The sequence below is a fragment of the Sturnira hondurensis genome, unplaced genomic scaffold (assembly GCF_014824575.4).
Source record: "Sturnira hondurensis isolate 20B ecotype Veracruz unplaced genomic scaffold, ASM1482457v3 Scaffold0005252, whole genome shotgun sequence".
Taxonomy (NCBI): domain Eukaryota; kingdom Metazoa; phylum Chordata; class Mammalia; order Chiroptera; family Phyllostomidae; genus Sturnira; species Sturnira hondurensis.
In genome coordinates this window covers 6681482-6687776 of record NW_028077883.1, presented here as the reverse complement: position 1 = coordinate 6687776, position 6295 = coordinate 6681482, and positions in this window count along the sequence as shown.

The window sequence follows — 6295 nt, the reverse complement described above, 5'->3', positions numbered from 1 at the left end:
CCAACTTTCTTTTCGTTCTTTTTTTCATTAAAAGTTTTTTTATTTTAATTGTTGTTCAAGTGCAGTTTTCTGTCTTTTATTCCAATCCCAGCCCGCCCACCCAGCCCTCCCCCGTCTCCCATTTCCACCCCCCTTTACCCCCCTTGTGTAAGAGTTACCCGCCTTTATACTTGTTCCTGTAAACCCCTCCCCTTTTCCCCTGAAATTCCCTCCCCTCTGGACACTGGAGAATAGGCTGACAGTGTCAAAGCCAACTTTCTGCATGAGGGTCAAAGTGAAACCTTGACTCAGGGGATTTCTCTCTCTCTCTCTCTCTCTCTCTCTCTCTCTCTGTGTGTGTGTGTGTGTGTGTGTGTGTGTGTGTGTGTGTGTTTTCTTCAAGGCTTGCAATACAGGGACAGAGTCCCGGGCTGCAGGTAAAATCCCCGTGTTAGCCCTCTGGACAGCTTGGTCAGGAGCACACCCAATGGTGTGTAGAGGGAGTTTGCTGCTAAAAGCTGCAGAATTCCGCCTCCTTAAATGAACCGGAGGGACCTCAGGGAGCATGAGGTCAGAGCCCCAACTTCAAGTTTTTGGAAGGCAAGATGTGAGTTGAACCAGAGAATTGCTCCTGAGACAGTGGGAGGACCAGACAATGAAGATAATTAAAGTGAAGAGAATTTTAATTCACCCTTCTCCTTGGTCCTGGGCACAGGACCTCACCTCCTGGCCTTCATGCCCGGCTTCAGTGCCCAGGTCAGTTCGTTGACTGGGTGGATTTGTGAATAGCAATATCCCCCCTGTTGGTGATGGGATAAAGAAAAATCGGGAAGAGCGAAGAAAAAATAAATAGAATAGGTAACAGGAAGATTAGCCAAGTGGGGAGAAGGGAAAATAGTTTTGGGGGGTGGTTAGATTTTAAAAAGCCTCCCTGATCCTTCTTTCTTCTGGGTCTTCAGTTCCTTCCCCATGAGGAATACTCACCCCTCTCTCCTAATGAAAACCAGACTGGAGGGAGGGAATGGGGAAGACAGGAATTTGAGCAGAGTAGCATCTTCCAGGATGACCTGTTTTATTTAACAACAGAAAGAAATAGTAGTTCTGTTGAGTTCCACTGAGTACATAGGTGTTGAGAGGAGAAGATTTAGCAGACCTGGAGATATTCAGAAAAGAAAAGGTGCCCCTGATCTATGGGATACATAATTATAATATGAATACATAACTAGGCTGTGAATAGCAAAGCCTACCACTAATGCAGCACCTACTATGTGCCTAGCATTGTGCTTAGAACCATAAACATGTTCATGTCCACTCAGTGTCTACTGTTCTCTGGACTGGTGTGTGGGTGGAGCCATGGGAGGCTGAGAGAGAAGGGGAGGAACATTTCTTGTCATTCAGCACACAGAAATATTTGACAACCACTTACAGCCACTTGTGCAGCGTTAAAGACACAGTGCACACACGATCCCCGTTCCTTTGGGGAGTTCGCATTCTGGTGGGGAAATATATTTTGGAGAAGGGAGGGAGGGATGAAGAGAGAGAGAAAGGAAGAGGAGGAAAGAAGGAGTGGAGGAGGGAGAATAGGATGAAAGGAGAAAAGACAAAGTAAAGAAGCAGATCGTTCTGTATTCTTTTACGAAATGGTCAGTCAAGTGGGGTCACACAAGAAGCTCAGAAAAAAAAACTTTATTACACTCACAAGTGCTAGTGACAGGAGGCATGGCAGCCCTGCAGGGCCACATGGGAAAGATACCAGAGTGGGCAGGAGGCAGAAGACAGCAGGGGTGGTTTAGGCTTCTGCTCTTATTGGGGTTTCTTTGGGAAAGGCAAAACAGGACCAGCTGAACAGTTTAGGATTGGCTGCTACAAACAATGTCACCAGGCTTGGGCTGTAGGATGGTCCCTAGTTGCCTGGCACCTGGCCTCAGGATGACTAGACAGAGGAATGCTATCCCCTGGGATATATGGGCCCAGGACTTATGGCTCCAGATTGGTTACTTTGCCTACCAAAGACATACTCCTGCTGAGCCCTTGCTCTCTCTAAGAATTGGAAAGGCCTCCCTCAAGAGGTAACGTACAACTGAGACCCTAAGTACAAGAAGAAACTGTGCTTATGAAAAACCAAGAAGCATTCCAGATGAAGCAAGGGCTGACATCGGCCTGGCACAAGCTGCTGCAGGAGGAGAAGGGTGCCAATAAAGTGGGAGAGGCGGGCAGAGCCCAGATCCCATGGCACCTGGCAGGTCTTCGCAAAGAGATTGGATGACTCAGAAATGCATAAAGCAGGGGATAATATGATCCAAGGACTTGGCTACTGAGTAGAAAATGGTTTGGAGAGGGAAAGTACTGACACAAAAGGGCCCACTTGGAAAACATTTGGGTGTGAAGTAATAGAGGGCTCAACCGCAGAGCCGAAAGTGGAGGTTGGAGAAGAGATTGGAGCCATCAGTTGGAGATAGAATCAAGTTGAGTTTCTGACAGTTAAGGAGTGAGACAAAAATCAAGGATGACTGCAAGGTTGTAGCTGGGGATATTAATTTTGAAGTACAGACAGTCCCTGACTTATAAGAGTTTCACTTATGATTGTTTGACATTATGGTGGTATGAAAGTGTAACCATGAAACTGGGGCTTGCCCACTTAGTGCCTTGAATCTACATGACCCAACAATATGTGTGGAAGGAAACAGGTTTTTATAAACAGGGTTCCAACCCTGTGGGGGCTGAGAGCACTTCTGCTCTGAGCCCTTCTCTTCCATGAGACCCAGAACTTCCCTTGCTCCTCAAAAGGCTACAAGCCAAAAAAACATGCCCAGAAGTTCCCCATTCCCTTATCTGTCCCTCAGCCAGACGTGCAAATGGATCTCCATCCTCTCTGGAACGTGCACTTGTGGGTATCAGAGTCACATCCTCTCACAGTCGCTGTCTCCTTCAGGATCTGCAGGGCAGTGCTCTCAGTCTGTGTGGTGGTCCAGGAAACTGTGCCGTGCTACACTGTCCCAGAGGATGGAGCCCAGGGAGGTGCGCGTCTCAGTGTGGGACCCTGCCTCCAGGAGTGGGCTCCCATGCTCTGTGGGGTCTAAGCCCTTGGTGGGCCCCTACATCTCCTGGCCCCATGAGCACTCCTGTCTGTGTGGGGAGCAGACCCAGAGGCCGAGAACATACAGATTCGAAAAGCCCAGAGGGAGAGGGTTTGCACCAAGCTCCAAACTCCCAAGCTCTAAGCCAAGAGCCTCCATACCAAAACAGTGACTTCTCCTTGCACCCTTCAGAAAAGCAGAAGTCAGTAGCTCAGCATTCCAGGTCACAGTTCAGCTCCAAGCACCTCTCATGTGTCAGTGTGCTTGGCCGGACAGGTCCCCACAGCTCCGGGCCAGCTCTGCTGCCATCTTCTCCTGACAGACCTCTAGGATGACCTCCCAACCTCACTGCAGAAGTTCCTATTACTAAGCCCAACTGAATGCTTGAATTTGAATGGTAGGGTTCAGGCATTCAATTTGAATGCTCAGCTCAGAACTTCCTACTGTATGTTAGTTTCCACCATTTTTGTCAGTTTCCAGTGTCTTTGACCCTCTTTTGACTGCCATCTTTAGTCAGGGCAAGAGTTCCCAGGGAGTCACAGGCATCCAGTGTAGGCATCCAACCCCACTGCTCACACAGGTGTTGTACGAGCTTCCCCTGCAGCTATGTCTTGAGTCACTGCCAGTGCACAGTTGCACAGTCATGTACACGATTTGAAGCTTCTGCAGATTTTCCCTTCAGGAAGGCACAGGCTGCTAAACTGCCTTTGCTACATAATGTGCCTTAAACTCTGCACTTTCTGCTCTGCGGGCACCCTACCCCACCCCCTCCAGGATTTGGGGGATGTAGGTCTCTCCTGCCCTCAGCAGACCCATGCTCTGTACCCCATTGCAATAGCAATACACATTTACTACAAACTGTACTTTGAATTGTGAATTTTGACCTTTTCCTGGGCTAGTGACATGCAGTACGATACTCTCTCACAGTGCTGGGCAGTGGCAGTGAGCTGCATCCTGGGGCAGCTGCGCAATCACGAGGGTAAACAGCCGGCACTCTGCAGTGTCCTATGTTGCCGGCGTTTTTCAGGTACTGTGTTCTGTGCACATTTAAGGTAGGCTAGGCTAAGCTATGGCCTTCAGGAGGTTAGGTGTACTAAAGGCTTTTTCATGATATCTCCAACTCGGGATCAAATGGTGCAGTACCACAAAAGCCTCTACACTCACAAAGCGATCATCAGTGATTGGTAGATACAGGTAAGTACAGGTAGTCGTTGAACTAGTTTTCCATTTTCCTCTAGGTTTAAACTTTCCAAAAGTGGGGGGGGGGATGGTTTCTTCAAATTATTTTCTAATCACATTTGTTTAGTTTCTTCTAGTCATTCTACCTCTTAATCTATTTTTCTCATTTGTTGATTGTCTCTTTAGAATATAGGCATTGTGTTTGGTTCACTGTTGTATCCCAGTGCTTAACTCAGGGGTGGCTACAGAAAAGCCACTTAGTATATAAAAAAAATTTGAATTGAATTGGAAGTTATTCTTTTTTTTGCAGTTATAAAAATTAGACGGGGCTCTTTTCTCTTCTTCTCTGCCTTTTCATAGAATAAAAATCTTGAAAACCAGGCGCAGGAAGCCAAGAGAGAGCTGCTGGGATTCTCCCAAGCCTCCTCCTTCTCTCTCACCTGGGACTCCTTTCCTGGAAACCTGAGTGAGTCACGAAAACTATGAGTAGCTAAGGAGAGGTGGGCAGATGTGGGTGGTGTGGTGGTGGGTGCTATTTCAGTTCTTCATTGCTTTGCTAAGTAGATATTCCCCAGCCTAGGTAGGTTGTGACTCTGGGAAGATTCAAATTGAACAAATCAAACTCTTAGAAGGATAAGCCTTAGATTAGTTATCATTAACCAATTAAACAATCACTACACAAAATGAGAAAAAAATACTACTATAGCTGATATTTTATTTTCCTTGATCCCTGTATTAGGTATTTGTGTTCACATTTAGCTGTTGTTAAAGAATGGAAATTTTGTAAAAAAACTAAACAATATTTATTGTCACAGAACAGGATCTCAGATTAAAAGAAATACACACACACACACACACACACACACACACACGGGACCTATATCCATCTAGTGGTGACGTACCCCAATTGCAATTTCAGTCCTTTTGAAAGACTTGGCCTCTTAATAACCAATCAAATTGTTAAACTCAATACATGACCAGAGTAAGAGCACTGTAAATAAATACACAATACATTTATGATAAAATAAAATCCAAAAAAAAAATCCTTCATGGATCAAAGGCCAGAGTTTATTTTTAAAATTCTTTCTGTATTTCTAGGTCAAATGATACATGTGCTTATTATATTTACTTTTGTCCAAATAAAAATTCTAATAAATACAATAAAAAAACAAGTTCATTTTTTTTTAAAGATTTTATTTATTTATCTTTAGAGGGGAAGGGAAGGAGAGAGGGAGAGAAATATCAATGTATGGTTGCCTTTCGTGTGTCCCCTGCTGGGAGTTGGCCTGCAGGGAACTGGCCTGCAACCCAGGCATGTGCCCTGACTGGGAATCGAACCGCAATTGTCTGAGTCGCAGGCTCGCGCTCAATCCACTGAGCTACACCAGCCAGGGCAAACAAGTTCATTTTATGCCTATTGAATTCTGGTACTTTAAGTGAAAGTAGCTTTTGAGATAGTCATTGTTATAATCTAAAATTAAAATATATGCTTTTTGGTTTTGCATCCCTAGTGAACCGTATTTAATCTTGCTTAATTTGTCTATGACTTAACATTTTTTGTATGGATAATGGAACCAGCAAAAAAACCCAATATTTTAGCATTCAATAGTGCCAATATACATTAGCAACAGGCCACTTAAAAGTGTAAATAAAAACACAGGCCAAATGGACAGAGGCCAAATTTAAGAATACTTCTTCAATTTACATTGAAAAGCCATTAAATGATTTGTCTAAAAGCAGAAATCAATGAACATATGAAGGGAGAAACTATACATTAGAAAAAACCATTAAATAACAAGGTCCTCATTAGTCCCATGTCTGTGGCTTTCTGTGTACAGACTCCAGCATCGGAAACAGAGAACCACCCCTTACCGGATGTGACGCTGAACATCTGCGAAATGTTAACGCATATAATGTTATCGTATATAACATCAATATCTACTCCCTTAGGGCTGTAATTAGGATTAAATGAGATAATGAATGAACCATTTTTAACCCATTGCCTGGCACATAGTAAGTAACTGACAAATATTTTGATAATGATGCTGAAGATATGGAAA